This window comes from Pristiophorus japonicus, chromosome 8 (genome assembly GCF_044704955.1).
Source record: "Pristiophorus japonicus isolate sPriJap1 chromosome 8, sPriJap1.hap1, whole genome shotgun sequence".
Taxonomy (NCBI): Eukaryota; Metazoa; Chordata; class Chondrichthyes; family Pristiophoridae; genus Pristiophorus; species Pristiophorus japonicus.
In genome coordinates this window covers 105,076,286-105,092,079 of record NC_091984.1, presented here as the reverse complement: position 1 = coordinate 105,092,079, position 15,794 = coordinate 105,076,286, and the positions used below count along the sequence as shown (strand labels likewise).

The following is a 15,794-nucleotide window of genomic DNA, read 5'->3' as shown; positions in this document are numbered from 1 at the left end:
CGTTACGATTCGAAAACATCATCACTTTGTTCACAGTACTTGTAGCAGCACTTGAGTGCAGAGAGATTTGCTTCGTATTGTCACTGGTGGCAGTGAACGCCTGGGCTATCGCTATGGCCTGACTCAAGGTTGGGGTCTCTACAAACAAAAGTTTGCGAAGTATGGTTTCGTGGCCAATGCCAAGTACAAAAAAGTCTCTGAGGATGTGCTCCAAATGTCCTTCAACTTCGCAATGTCCTGCAAGGCGTCTCAGCTCGGCGACATAACTCGCCACTTCCTGGCCTTCAGACCTTTTGTAGGTGTAGAACCGGTACCTCGCCATCAGAACGCTTTCCTTCGGGTTCAAATGCTCTCGGACCAGTGTGCACAAATCATCGTACGATTTCTCTGTGGGTTTCGCTGGAGTGAGCAGATTCTTCATGAGGCCATACGTTGGTGCCCCACAGACTGTGAGGAGGATCACCCTTCATTTGGCAGCATTCTCTTCCCCATCTAGCTCGTTGGCTACAAAGTATTGGTCGAGTCGCTCCACAAAAGTTTCCCAATCATCTCCCTCCAAGAATTTCTCCAGGATGCCCACTGTTCTCTGCATCTTTGGGTTCGCTATCTGTATCTCATCGCCAGTTGTTATGTATGGAGAAAGAGTCAGACTGAACACTGTGAGCTCAAAGTAAAGTGTGACCGTAGTCTTTTATTGCAGGTCTCCAGAGTGCCTCTCCAACCTGTGAAGCCTCCTTAAATACCTGTGTTCCCAAGAGCTTCTGGGATCCCTTGGGACTCCCGTGGGTGAGCTCTCTGGTGGCTGTACAGAATAAATACAAGTCTACATGCCAATATATTATGCCAATGCCATGAACTTTTATCTTGCGCAGTAACCTTTTATATGGCACCTTATCGAATGCCTTCTGGAAATCCAAATACACCACATCCATTGGTATCCCCCTTATCCACCCTGCTCGATACATCCTCAAAGAACTCCAGCAAATTTGTCAAACATGATTTCCCTTTTATAAAACCATGCTGACTCTGCATTATGATTTTCCAAATGTCCTGCTACTGCTTCCTTAATAATGGACTCCAGCATTTTCCCAACGACAGATGTTAGGCTAACTGGTCTATAGTTTCCTGCTTTCTGTCTCCCTCCTTTTTTTTTAAATAGGGGTGTTACATTTATAGTTTTCCAATCCGCTGGGATCTTTCCAGTCTCCAGGGAATTTTGGTAGATTGTAACCAATGCATCTACCATCTCTGCAGCCACATCTTTTAAAACCCCAACATGCAGGGCATCAGGTCCAGGGGACTGGTCTACCTTTAGTCCCATTATTTTACCGAGTACTTTTTCTTTAGTGATAGTGATTGTTCTATGTTCCCCCCTTCCTACAGCCCCTTGATTGCCTATTATTAGGATCGAGCGGGGAGGTCGAGGTGAATGGAGGAGCGGCCTATAAAGGCCTGTGAGCGTCGGAGGCAGCGGGACTTCGAACGGGGAGTTCGAGGTGCATGGAGGAGCGGCCTATAAAGGCCTGTGAGTGTCGGAGGCAGCGGGACTTCAAGCGGGGAGGTCGAGGTGCATGGAGAAGCGGCCTATAAAGGCGAGCTGGTGCAGCTGCAGCAGGGAGAGAAGGCAAAGAAGTAGAAAGAAATCGAAAGGTGACGTCACAGCCAAGGGGGTAAGTGATTGGTAAGTAGTTTTTCTTTTTCTTTTCTATATCAGTAAGTAACATTTAGCTTTGTTGCTGCCAATTTAAGTTTATCTAAGGGTTAAGTCATGGCAGGACAGCTCGGCCACGTGTTATGCTCCTCCTGTACTATGTGGGAAGTCAGGGATGCTTCCGGTGTCCCTGACAGCTACGTATGCGGGAAGTGCATCCGCCTGCAGTTCCTGACAGACCGCATTGCGGCACTGGAGCTGTGGGTGGATGAACTCTGGAGCATCCACGATGCTGAGAATGACGTGAATAGCACGTTTAGTGAGTTGGTCTTACCGCAGGTAAAGGGTACACAGCCAGATAGGAAATGGATGACCAACAGGAAGAGCAGTGCAAGGAAGGTAGTGCAGGGGTCCCCTGCGGTCATCCCCCTGCAAAACAAATACACCGCTTTGGGTACTGTTGAGGGGGATGACTCATAAGGGGAGGGCAGCAGCAGCCAAGCTCATGGCACCATGGGTGGCTCTGCTGCACAGGAGGGCAGGAAAAAGAGTGGGAGAGCTTTAGTGTGCTATATATATATATAAGGCAAAAAGCAAAAAGGGCCACATTTAACCAAAATTCTAAAGGGGCAAAGTGTGTCAGAAAGACAAGCCTGAAGGCTCTGTGCCTCAATGCGAGTAGTATTCGGAATAAGGTGGACGAATTAACTGCGCAGATAGCAGTTAACGGATATGATGTAGTTGGCATCACGGAGACATGGCTCCAGGGTGACCAAGGCTGGGAACGCAACATCCAGGGGTATTCAACATTTAGGAAGGATAGACAGAAAGGAAAAGGAGGCAGGGTGGCATTGCTGGTTAAAGAGGAAATTAATGCAATAGTAAGAAAGGACATTAGCTTGGATGATGTGGAATCGGTATGGGTGGAGCTACAGAATACCAAAGTGCAGAAAACGCTAGTGGGAGTTGTGTACAGATCACCAAACAGTAGTAGTAAGGTTGAGGAAAGCATCAAATAAGAAATTAGGGATGCATGCAATAAAGGTACAGCAGTTATCATGGGTGACTTTAATCTACGTATTGATTGGGCTAACCAAACTGGTAGCAATGCGGTGGAGGAGGATTTCCTGGAGTGTATTAGGGATGGTTTTCTAGACCAATATGTCGAGGAACCAACTAGGGATCTGGCCATCCTAGACTGGGTGATGTGTAATGAGAAAGGACTCATTAGCAATCTTGTTGTGCGAGGCTCCTCGGGGAAGAGTGACCATAACATGGTAGAATTCTTTATTAAGATGGAGAGTGACACAGTCAATTCAGAAACTAGGGTCCTGAACTTAAGGAAAGGTAACTTTGATGGTTTGAGGCGTGAATTGGCTAGAATAGACTGGCGAATGATACTTAAAGGGTTGACGGTGGATAGGCAATGGCAAACATTTAATAATCACATGGATGAACTTCAGCAATTGTACATCCCTGTCTGGAGTAAAAATAAAATGGGGAAGGTGACTCAACCGTGGCTAACAAGGGAAATTAAGGATAATGTTAAATCCAAGGAAGAGGCATATAAATTGGCCAGAAAAAGCAACAAACCTGAGGACTGAGAGAAATTTAGAATTCAGCAGAGGAGAACAAAGGGTTTAATTAAGAGGGGGAAAATAGAGTACGAGAAGAAGCTTACCGGGAACATAAAAACTGACTGCAAAAACTTCTATAGATATGTGAAGAGAAAAAGATTAGTGAAGACAAACGTAGGTCCCTTGTAGCCGGATTCAGGTGAATTTATAATGGAGAACAAAGAAATGGCAGACCAATTGAACAAATACTTTGGTTCTGTTTTCACGAAGGAGACCAAAACTGAACACAATATTCCAGGTGAGGCCTCACCAAGGCCCTGTACAACTGCAGTAAGACCTCCCTTCTCCTATACTCAAATCCCCGAGCTATGAAGGCCAACGTACCATTTGCCTTCTTCACCGCCTGCTGTACCTGCATGCCAACTTTCAATGACTGATGGATGTATTATGACACCCAGGTCTCGTTGCACCTCCTCCTTTCCTAATCTGCCGCCATTCAGACAATATTCTGCCTTCGTGTTTTTGCCCTCAAAATGGATAACCTCACATTTATCCACATTATACTGCATCTGCCATGCATTTGCCCACTCACCTAACCTGACCAAGTCACCCTGCAGCCTTTTAGCGTCCTCCTCAAAGCTCACACCGCCACCCAGTTTAGTGTCATCTGCAAACTTGGAGATATTACATTCAATTCCTTCATCTAAATCATTAATGTATATTCTAAAGAGCTGGGGTCACAGCACTGAACCTTGCGGTACCCCACTAGTCACTACCTGCCATTCTGAAAAGGACCCGTTTATTGCTACTCTTTGCTTCCTGTCTGCCAACCAGTTCTCGCTCCACGTCAGTACATGACCCCCAATACCATGTGCTTTAATTTTGCACACTAACCTCTTGTGTGGGACCTTGTCAAAAGCCTTTTGAAAGTCCAAATACACCACATCCACTGGTTTTCCCTTGTCCACTCTACTAGTTACATCCTCAAAAAATTCTAGAAGATTTGTCAAGCATGATTTCCCTTTCATAAATCCATGCTGACTTGGACCGATCCTGTCACTGCTTTCCAAATGCGCTGCTATTTCATCTTTAATAATTGATTCCAACATTTTCCCCACTACTGATGTCAGGCTAACTGGTCTATAATTACCCGTTTTCTTTCTCCCTCCTTTTTTAAACAGTGGTGTTACATTAGCTACCCTCCAGTCCATAGGAACAGATCCAGAGTTGATAGACTGTTGGAAAATGATCACCAATGCATCCACTATTTCTATGGCCACTTCCTTAAGTACTCTGGGATGCACACTATCAGCCCTCAATCCCATCAATTTCCCTAACACAATTTCCCGCTTTATAAGGATATCCTTCAGTTCCTCCTTCTCACTAGACTCTCGGTCCCCTAGTATTTCCGGAAGGTTATTTGTGTCTTCCTTCGTGAAAACAGAACCAAAGTATTTGTTTAACTGGTCCGCCATTTCTTTGTTCCCCATTTCTTTGTTCCCCATTATTAATTCATCTGAATCTGACTGCAAAGGACCTACGTTTGTTTTCACTAATCTTTTTCTCTTCACATATCTATAGAAGCTTTTGCAGTCAGTTTTTATGTTCTCAGCAAACTTCCTCTCATACTCAAGACATACTTGCCTTAGAGGGAGTGCAACAAAGGTTCACTAGACTGGTTCCTGGGAAGAGGGGATGGCCTATGAGGAGAGATTGAGCAGACTAGACCTATATCCCCTACAGTTTAGATCTAATTGAAAGATAGCATTCTTAAGGAGCTTGATAGGTTAAATGCTGAGAAGATGTTTCCCCTGGCTGGGGAATCTAGAACACGGGGACACAGTCTCAAAATGAAGGGTGAGCCATTTAGGACTGAGATGAGGAGAAATTTCTTCACTCAGTGGGTTGTGAATCTTTGGAATTCTCTGTCCCAGAGAGCTGTGAATGCTCAGTCATTGAGAATATTCAAGACACAGGTCGATGCATTTTTGGGAACAAAGGGATTAAGGGATATGGGGATAGTGCAGGAAGGCGGAGTTGAGGTGAAAGATCAGCCATGATCTTGTTGAATGATGGAGCAGGCTTGAAGGGCCAAATGGCCTATTCCTGCTCCTATTTCTTATGTTCCTGGTCTCTATGGCCTAGTATCACACTAGGTACTGTGTACATTTACTCACTGACCCATCAGGGCATTAACACAGCAATTATGACTTTTTAAAAAATCTGCATTTATTAGATTTATGCAACTTAAAAACTCACATGATTGGAGGAAAATGAAAGACTCATTGTTTTGTCAATCTCCATCATCCGCTACATTGTCTGCCAAAGGCTTTTTCTTATAAATTCAAATCCAAGCCTCATTGCTAAGCTACTACTTAAAGGGGAAATGCTGTGCATGCAAATATTTAATGAATTATAATAATTGGAAAGTGGAATACAAAAATAATATTTCATGCAGCACCAGGCTTTAGCTCTGTTACTAGTGAGGTCACTTCACCTGGGACAAATTGACAGCCTTACCCAGTTCGGAGACAAACTGAACTAGGTCAAAGCAATAGCCTAACCCTGTGAAAGAGGATCCCTGATGTGTTTATTCTTCATCACAGATCTGTGCAATGTGCTGCCTGACTTTATCTCCGCCCCACCAGTTTAAACTGTACATACTTGAAGGCTGTACAGCTCTGCATGGTGGCATGAAGGGGGCAGAGAGGAAAAGGGACAGGAAGAATAAGAACTGTTAAATTTACTGTACCTAAAAGGTTAATGTGTAGATTAACTTTTGGCTGAGGGAGTACAGTATTACCACTCAAAATAGAAACCAAATGCCAGATGGCAATTTTGTACTTTTCTGATTAAAACAGACCATTGCGGCTTCATCACAACATATAAATTACAGGACAGCAGGAGGTCATTCAGCCAATCAGGCCTGTACTGGTCACCATCAGGTCTTCAAGTGGATCAATCTACTCTTAATCCATTCTGTTGTCCATTCTCGGTATCCTTTTATATTTTTCGTTTTCAGATACTTATCCAGTTTCCTTGTAAATCATGTTATAGTCTCTGCTTCATTTGCCACTTGTTGTAAAACATTCCATGTTCTAATAACCCTCTGCGAGGTTTTTTTCCCCTGACTTCTCGCCTCATTTTTTTTGTGATAATCCTCAGTCTATGCTCCATGTTCCTTAGTTCCTGATATGCTAATCAGTAGAAATAATCTTTCCTTATTTGCCCTCCCAAAACCAATCAAAATATTGAAAATGTCTTGGATTCCCTCTGAACCTTCTCTATTTCAGTTTGGAAATAAAACTTTTTTGAGCATTTCTTCATAAGTATAACCTTTCATTGCTGGCATAATTCCAGTGTATCGGCACTGAAACCTTCCATGGCTCTAATATCCTTCCTAGAAGTGTGCCCAGAACTCCAACTGTGGCCTAACCTTTCTCCTCACTTTTACATTCAATGCTCCTGTATATAAAACCCAAAATCTCTTTTGCTTTTTTATGGTCTTTTCTCCCTGCAATTCCACCTTTAATGATCTTTGCACTATATCTGCACATCTAGCTCACACTCTCTGTTCCTTCACTTAAAATTTTTTATATTTCACCATTTCCCCCAAAAATGTATAGTTCATTGCATTGAAATGAATCGCCAGCTCTTTTCCCTTCAAACTTACTACTTCTTGCCCTTCATTTTTACAAAATTAAAGACAAGCAGCTTTTTTGGGTGGGTGGAAAAAACAAACCAATAATGATTTATTGGGGCTTTTTCCAAAAGGAACAAGGGTCCATGTTTTAGGGTCAATATTAAGGTACAATTTGTTGAATCGTTTGTGGCAGCTATTGTAAGAATGGCAATGTTTAAATGACGGGGAAGAGCAACGAGGATGATTCTGGGACTTTTGAGCTCTGAATTACCAGTAGAAACTTAAAGATCTTATTTTTAATGGAAATAGAAAATGGAGTAAGATTGAGGAGGGAACACAATCCTTGCATTTGAAATGCTGAGAAGCATAGACAATGTATATGAAAACAGGCTATTAAGTGTCAGCTTGGCTCATTGTTAACAGTCACACATTTATCAAATGGTTGTGCATTAAATCCCCACTCTGGGATTTAACCACATAATCTAGGCTGACAGGTCACCAGTATTGAGGGACTGCTGCACTGTTGGAAATGTCATCTTTCAAATGAACCATTAAACTGAGACCTAGTCTGCTTGTTAAGATAAAGTAAAGGATCCCAAGGCACTTTTCTGAAGAGCAGGACAGTTCTCTTGGTGCCCTGGCAAACATTAATCCTTCAACCAACACCACTAGAACAGATTACCTGGTCCTGTATCTCATTTATACAAAAGCAGAATACTGTGGATGCTGAAAATTTGAAATAAAAACAGAACATGCTGGAAATATTCAGCATCTGTGGAAAGAGAAACAGAGTTAACGTTTCAGGTTGATGACCTGCTGAGTATTTCCAGCATCTTCTGTTACAGCTGTATTATTTATGCATCTCATTTATTGTTAGTGGGACCTTCCTGTAACCTTCCTGTATGCTGATTGGCTGTCATGTTTCCCTCTGAAATATAAGCAGTGACTACACTACAAAAGCAATTCATTAGTTTGTTTGGCACGTCCTGCGGATGTAAAAGGTGCTATATAAATGCAAGTCAAATACAAAACTTATAAGGCTAAAAATAAAAGATAAAGTTTCCCCCACTTAGTCGTGGATATGCGAAATATACTCACAAGCTGAAGGTCACAAAGTTCCAACAAGTATTCTACGAACCACAGTAGTTCCTGAAGTGCTATCAAGTGCTATCGCTTCTCGGCCTTTTGGCTAAGATCATGCGTAACTGACCTGACCAGCCACCATGACCTCTGGGTGGTTTCTCCCTGGTCAGGAAGGTATATGCTTGCTTTTTTGGAAACAGGAGGTGGGGTGGCTTGACCCATCCACCTCCACGGAGGTGTGTGGGGCGGCTTGACCCATCCACCTCCATGGCACGAACCTGGTATTGCAGTACTTCCAGGAACGGTGCAGTGGCTCTAGGCCTTTTGGCTAAGAGCATTGGCGCAGAGTGATCCTTGGCATATGCAAGGTGACCTCTGGCGTTTGTGATTTGACAAAGAATTGGAACGATTGGCTACGAATTTATTAAAAAAAAATATAACGCTTCTTGGCCTTTTGGCTAAGATCATGCGTAACTGACCTGACAGGGGAGTAACCACCATAACCCCAAGGTGGTTCTCCCTGGATCAGGAAGGTATATGCTTGCTTTTTTGGAAATAGGAGGTGGGTGGGGTGGCTTGACCCATCCACCTCCATGGCACGAACCTGGTATTGCAGTACTTCCAGGAACGGTGCAGTGGCTCTAGGCCTTTTGGCTAAGAGCATTGGCGCAGAGTGATCCTTGAATGGACCCAGGGTGACCTCTGGCGTTTGTGATTTGACAAAGAATTGGAACGATTGGCTACGAAAAAAAAATATATAAAAAACGAATGAAAAATGAATAAACTATTATTAAATGTAGCCAAGTGAGAGGAAAGGCGATTTGCGATTGCGAGTTGCCCGCAGGCTGAGCGTCACCACATGAGCCGTCACTGGGGCTTGTGCAATCTCCAGCCCGCACGGAGCCCAGCTCTGGTCAGGATCAGAAAACGACAGGAACTTCAGAGAGCGTTAGTAGCACAGGGGGGTGGGCAGTACGGACTGCCCTCTCCCATCGGCCCCGCTCTCCAGCACAGGCCGAACGGGACTTTGACATAATTCGCTTTTCCGCTTGCACGTTTCGAGAGCTGGAGCCCTGCGAGCGAGAGGAGCCGGCCGGGGGGAGGACCCCCGCGCAGCCCGGGGATCGAGTCCGGACGAAAGCCCTGACTGTCCCTAAGTTTGTTACTCACCGACTCGCCCGTCACTGTCCACCTGGAGCGGTGCCTCCGACTGACAGAAGCAATAGCGGCACGCAGTGGGTGAATGTCTGTCCCCCAGACCTATCCCAGGGAGGCAAACCTGGCTCTTGGCCAACCCTTCGCTACTCCTCCGGGCGGCCGCCACAAGTTGTGCGCTTGGTTTCATTTTGCTCATTTTTCTCTCCTGGATACCTGGACTAGGTTTTGTAGAGTCTGGCAGTCCTCTGGGTCCAGATACTATCCCTGCTCTCTTGAATTATTACAACTAATATTTTCTGTAGCATTCCTGATAAACAATTACATTTATACAGCACCTTTAAAGTAGTAAAAGGCTCCAAGGCGCTTCACAGGAGTGTTACCAAACAAAATTTGACACCTAGGAGACACCTAGGGCAGATCAAAGCAGTAGGTTTAGAATTCAGCAGAGGAGGACAAAGGGTTTAATTAGGAGGGGGGAAATAGAGTATGAGAGTAAGCTTGCAAGGAACGTAAAAACTGACTGCAAAAGCTTCTATGGATATGTGAAGAGAAAACTACTAATGTAGGTCCTTGCAGTCAGAATCAGGTGAATTTATAATGGGGAACAAAGAAATGGCAGACCAATTGAACAAATACTTTGGTTCTGTCTTCACTAAGGAAGACACAAATAATCTTCTGGAAATACTAGGGGATCGAGGGTCTAGCGAGAAGGAGATACTGAAGGAAATCCTTATTCGTCAGGAAATTGTGTTAGGGAAATTGATGGGATTGAAGGCCAATAAATCCCCAGGGCCTGATAGTCTGCATCCCAGAGTACTTAAGGAAGTGGTCCTAGAAATTGTGGTCGCATTGGTGGTCATTTTCAAACATTCTATAGACTCTGGATCAGTTCCTATGGATTGGAGGGTAGCTAATGTAACCCCACTTTTTTTTAAAAAAAGGAGGAAGAGAGAAAACAGGGAATTATAGACCGGTTAGCCTGACATCGGTAGTGGGGAAAATGTTGGAATCAATTATTAAAGAAGTAATAGCAGCGCATTTGGAAAGCAGTGACAGGATCGGTCCAAGTCAGCATGGATTTATGAAAGGGAAATCATGCTTGACAAATCTTCTAGAATTTTTTGAGGATGTAACTAGCAGAGTGGTCAAGGAAAAACCAAGGTCGCACACAAGAGGTTAGTGTGCAAAATTAAAGCACATAGTATTGGGGGTAATATATTGACGTGGAGCGAGAACTGGTTGGCAGACAGGAAGCAAAGAGTAGCAATAAATGGGTCCTTTTCAGAATGACAGGCAGTGACTAGTGGGGTACCGCAAGGTTCAGTGCTGGGCCTCCAGCTATTTACAATATACATTAATGATTTGGATGAAGGAATTGAATGTAATATCTCCAAGTTTGCAGATGATACTAAGCTGGGTGGCAGTGAGTTGTGAGGAGGATGCTAAGAGGCTGCAGGGTGACTAAGACAAGTTAGGTGAGTATAATGTGGATAAATGTGAGGTTATCCACTTTGGTGGCAAAAAACAGGGAGGCAGAATATTATCTGAATGATGACAGATTAGGAAAAGGGGAGGTTCAACGAGACCTGGGTATCATGGTACATCAGTCATTGAAAGTTGGCATGCAGGTACAGCAGGCGGTGAAGAAGGCAAATGGCATGTTGGCCTTCATAACGAGAGAATTTGAATATAGGATCAGGGAGGTCTTACTGCAGTTGTACAGGGCCTTGGTGAGGCCACACCTGGAATATTGTGTACAGTTTTGGTCTCCTAATCTACATTCTTGCTATTGAGGGAGTGCAGTGAAGGTTCACCAGACTGATTCCCGGGATGGCAGGACTGACAGATGAAGAAAGACTGGATCGACTCAGCTTATATTCACTGGAATTTAGAAGAATGAGAGGGGATCTCATAGAAACATATAAAATTCTGATGGGATTGGACAGGTTAGATGCAGGAAGAATGGTCCCGATGTTGGGGAAGTCCAAAACCAGGGGTCACAGTCTAAGGATAAATGGTAAGCCATTTAGGATCGAGATGAGGAGAAACTTCTTTACTCAGAAAGTTGTGAACTTGTGGAATTCTCTACCACAGAAAGTTGTTGAGGCCAGTTCATTAGATATATTCAAAAGGGAGTTAGATGTGGCCCTTACAGCTAAAGGGATCAACGGGTATGGAGAGAAAGCAGGAATAGGGTACTGAAGTTGCATAATCAGCCATGATCATATTGAATGGTGGTGCAGGCTTGACGGGCCGAATGGCCTACTCCTGCACCTATTTTCTATGTTTTAAGGAAAGTCTTAAAGAAGGAAAGAGAGGTGGAGAGGCTTAAGGGGGGAATACCAGAGCTTCGGGCTTTGGCAGCTGAAGGCACGGCCGCCAATGGTGGAGCAACTAAAATTGTGGATGTGCAAAATGCAAGAATTGGAGGAGGTTACAGAGCTAGGGAGGGGCGAGGCCATGCAGGGATTTGAAAGCGAGGATAAGAATTTGAAAATTGAGATGTTGCTTAACTAGAAGCCAGTGTAGGTCAGTGATGGGTGAGCAGGACTTGGTGCAAGTTAGGGCAGCAGAGTTTTTGATGACCTCACATTTATAGAGGGTAGAATGTGGGAGGCCAGCCAGGTGTGCGTTGGAATAGTCAAGTCTGGAGGCAACAAAGGCATGGATGAGGTTTTCTGCAGCAGAGGAGCTAAGGCAGGGGCGCGGGGTCAAATAATGTTACGGAGCTGGAAATAGGCCATCTGAGTGACCGCGTGGATATGTGGCCAGAAGCTCATCTCAAGGTCAAATATGACACCAAGGTTGCGAACAGTCTGGTTCAGCCTTAGACAGTTGCCAAGGAGCGTTATGGAGTCAGTGGCTACGGAACGGAGTTTATGGCGGGGATAAGACAAAGGCTTCGGTCTTCCCAATATTTAGTTAAAGGAGGGGAGTAAGGTTTAGGGAGGGAATTCCATAGCTTAGGACCTAAGTAGCTAAAGGCACGGCCACCAATGGTGGAGCAGTTAAAAGCGGGGATGCGCAAGAGGCCAGAATTGGAGGAGCAAAGAGATCACAGAAGGTTCTAGGGCTGGAGGAGGTTACAGAGATCCTTCTGAGTACTTTACAACGCAGTGTAGCTGGGGTTAGGAGGGCTGAAGATCCTTGAGACTGTTGGAGGAAATGCTGAGGGAAGGAGTTTCAGAGGGTGGGGGCAAAGTGGCTGAGTGAGTGGGAAACTAGAACAAGCTAGGGCTGAAAGATGAACAGAGAGGACGTGGGGCGGTGAGGTCATGGAGGGATATGAAGGTGGGAATCTTGGTTGATTGTGGCACGAAAAGCCACTGAAACGGGTGAGAAAGAGTGTGATTAGTGCAGGTGAGACTGTGGTGTCATGGATAAACTTGTAGTTTATAGAGGGTGAAAGTTGGGAGGCTGGCAAATTGAGCATTGGAAAAGTCCAGCTTAAAGGTGATAAAGCAGTAAATTAGGGAGGGGAGGAGGCAGGTGATGTTTCAAGAAAATGTTCCTGTTGGCACATCAGATGAAGGAAGATGCTGAGCCTCTCCCCCTCAAAAAGCTGTTGAGACTAGGTCAGTTGAAAATTTCAAAACTCAGATTGATAGATTTATGTTAGTTTAAGGGTATAAGTGATATGGAACCAAGGCAGGTAAATGGAGTTAAGATACAGATCAGCTATGAATGGCGGAACAGGCAAGGGCCGAATGGCCTACTCCTGTTCCTATTTTCCAATGACTAATCTTTACATTCAAGTCTGTTGTACTCTGTTGTTTGTTCCTGTGTAATGAGACAGGATTAATAAACATTCTCTCAGTAAAGGATCCCCTTGGAATGAAAGCCCATAGCATGGTTGAATTTCAAATTCAGATGGAGGGTGAGAAAGTTGGATTTCAACCAGTGTACTCAGCTTAAATAAAGGAGACTTCAAAGGAATGAGGGCTGAGTTGGCTGAAGTGGACTGGGAAAATAGATCAAAGTGCAGGATGGTTGATGAACATAAAAGATTCTGACGAGACTGGACAAGTTAGATGCGGGAAGAATGTTCCCGATGTTCCCGGGGAAGTTCAGAACCAGGGGACATAGTCTTAGGATAAGGGGTAGGCCATTTAAGAGAAACTTCTTCACTCAGAGAGTTGTTAACCTGTGGAATTCCCTGCCGCAGAGAGTTGTTGATGCCAGTTCATTGGATATATTCAAGAGGGAGTTAGATATGGCTCTTACGGTTAAGGGGATCAAGGGGTATGGAGAGAAAGCAGGAACGGGGTACTGAAGGAATGATCAGCCATGATCTTATTGAATGGCGGTGCAGGCTCGAAGGGCCGAATGGCCTACTCCTGCACCTATTTTCTATGTTTCTATGTTTCATTTGTTTATGGAGTAAATAGCATCTGCAACATGAGAAACACTTGAAAATATTCCCATTTTTCTCCACATTATTCCCTTTAAATAGTTCTTCCTGTTTTATTCCTTTTTACAGCATTTCATCTCCACAAAGTGTAAGCTGTGGCTCAGTGGGTAGCACTCTCGCCTCTGAGTCAGAAGCTTATGGGTTCAAGTCCAACTCTCGGGACTTGAGCACAAAGACATCTAAGCTGACACTCCAGTGCAGGCAGCACTGCACTATTGGAGATGCCGTCTTTCAGATGCGACATCAAAAACCGAGGCTCTGTCTGCTCTCTCAAGTGGATGTAAAAGATCCCATGGCACTATTTTGAAGAAGAGCATGGGAGTTACCCCCGGTGTCGTAGCCAATATTTATCCCTCAATCAACATAACAAAAAAACAGATTATCTGGTCATTATCACATTGCTGTTTGTGGGAGTTTGCTTGTGCGCAAATTGGCTGCCACATTTCTTAAATTACAACAGTGACCACACTCCAAAAGTACTTCATTGGCTGTAAAGCGCTTTGAGATGTCCGGTGGTCGTGAAAGGCGCTATATAAATCCAAGTCTTTCTTTTCTTTTCCTGATATTCAATTTTAATTTTTTATACTATTTGTTCTGTTCCCAGTTCACCCTTAAAATTAACAACTTTATCGTTCCAAATGTTCCCTTACTCCAACTTGGCTGATTACTCTGTCCTCATTAGATAGGGACACATTCAATAATGCCTTCTCCCTTATCTTTCTGTTATTTGTGGCCCAAGAACTTGAAATGCTGTGTTTCATCCTTTGTCTTGAGCCATGCATAGGCCTGCCTAACCTGTGTCTCACTACTTTGTCCAGTCCATGACAAGGAGTCATACTAAGATTCCTACTCTGGAACACAAGAACATAAGAAATAGGAGCAGTAGTAGGCCTTTTGGCCCCTCGAGCCTGCTCTGCCATTCAATAAGATCATGGCTGATCTGATCTTGGTCTCAACGAGACCTGGGTGTCATGCTACATCAGTCATTGAAAGTTGGCATGCAGGTACCGCAGGCGGTGAAGAAGGCAAATGGCATGTTGGCCTTCATAGCTAGGGGATCTGAGTATAGGAACAGGGAGGTCTTACTGCAGTTGTACAGGGCCTTAGTGAGGCCTCACCTGGAATATTGTGTTCAGTTTTGGTCTCCTAATCTGGGGAAGGACGTTCTTGCTATTGAGGGAGTGCAGCAAAGGTTCACCAGACTGATTCCCGGGATGGTAGGACTGACGTATGAGGAGAGACTGGATCGACTGGACCTGTATTCACTGGAGTTTAGAAGGATGAGAGGGGATCTCATAGAAACATATAAAACTCTGACGGGGCTGGACAGGTTAGATGCAGGAAGAATGTTCCCGATGTTGGGGAAGTCCAGAACCAGGGGACATAATCTAAGGATAAGGGGTAAGCCATTTAGGACTGAGATGAGGAGAAACTTCTTCACTCAAAGAGTTGTTAACCTGTGGAATTCCCTACCGCAGAGAGATATTGATGCCAGTTCATTGATGTATTCAAGAGGGAGTTAGATATGGCTCTTATGGCTAAAGGATCAAGGGGTATGGAGAGAAAGCGGGAAAGGGGTACTGAAGTGAATGATCAGCCATGATCTTATTGAATGGTGGTGCAGGCTCGAAGGGCCGAATGGCCTATTCCTGCACCTATTTTCTATGTTTCCACTTCCCTGCCCGCTCTCGATAACCCTTGACTCCCTTATCGTTCAAAAATCTGTCTATTGCCATCTTCTATTCAATATATATTCAATGACCCAACTTCCACAGCTCTCTGGGGTAGAGAATTCCACAGATTCACTATCTGAGAGAAGAAATTCCTCCTCATCTTTGTTTTAAATGGCCGACCCCTTATTCTAAAACTATGCCCCCTAGTTCTAGATTCCCCACGAGGGGAAACATCCTCTCTGCATCTATCCTGTCAAGCCCCTCATAATCTTAATCGTTTCAATAAGATCACCTCTATTCTTCTAAACTCCAATGATTATAGGCCCAACATGCTCAACCTTTCTTTATAAGACAGCCTCTTCATCTCAGGAATCAACCTAGGTGAACCTTCTCTGAACTGCCTCCAAAGAAAGTATATCCTTCCTTAAATAAGGAGACAAAAACTTGTATACAGTACTCTAGGTGTGGTCTCATCAACACCCTGTACAGTTGTAGCAGGACTTCCCTACTTTTATACTCTATCCCCCTTGCACTAAAGGCCAAGATTCCATTTACCTTTCTGATTATTTGCTGTACCTCCATGCTAACTTTTTGTGTT

The 15,794-nt window shown here is 44.3% G+C and overlaps 1 protein-coding gene and 2 pseudogenes across 1 annotated transcript in view; 2 read left to right on the top strand and 1 right to left on the bottom strand.

Annotated features, from left to right (window-relative positions):
• acot11a (acyl-CoA thioesterase 11a) overlaps positions 1-9,152 on the bottom strand; it is a 132,173-nt gene extending 123,021 nt beyond the window's left edge. Inside the window, exon 1 of the mRNA XM_070886169.1 lies at positions 9,125-9,152. The gene's annotated coding sequence lies outside the window, so the exon portion shown is untranslated. The remainder of the gene's footprint in view (positions 1-9,124) is intronic.
• On the top strand, positions 8,041-8,269 carry LOC139269928 (U2 spliceosomal RNA; annotated as a pseudogene).
• On the top strand, positions 8,393-8,595 carry LOC139269907 (U2 spliceosomal RNA; annotated as a pseudogene).
• Positions 9,153-15,794: the final 6,642 nt, after the last annotated feature.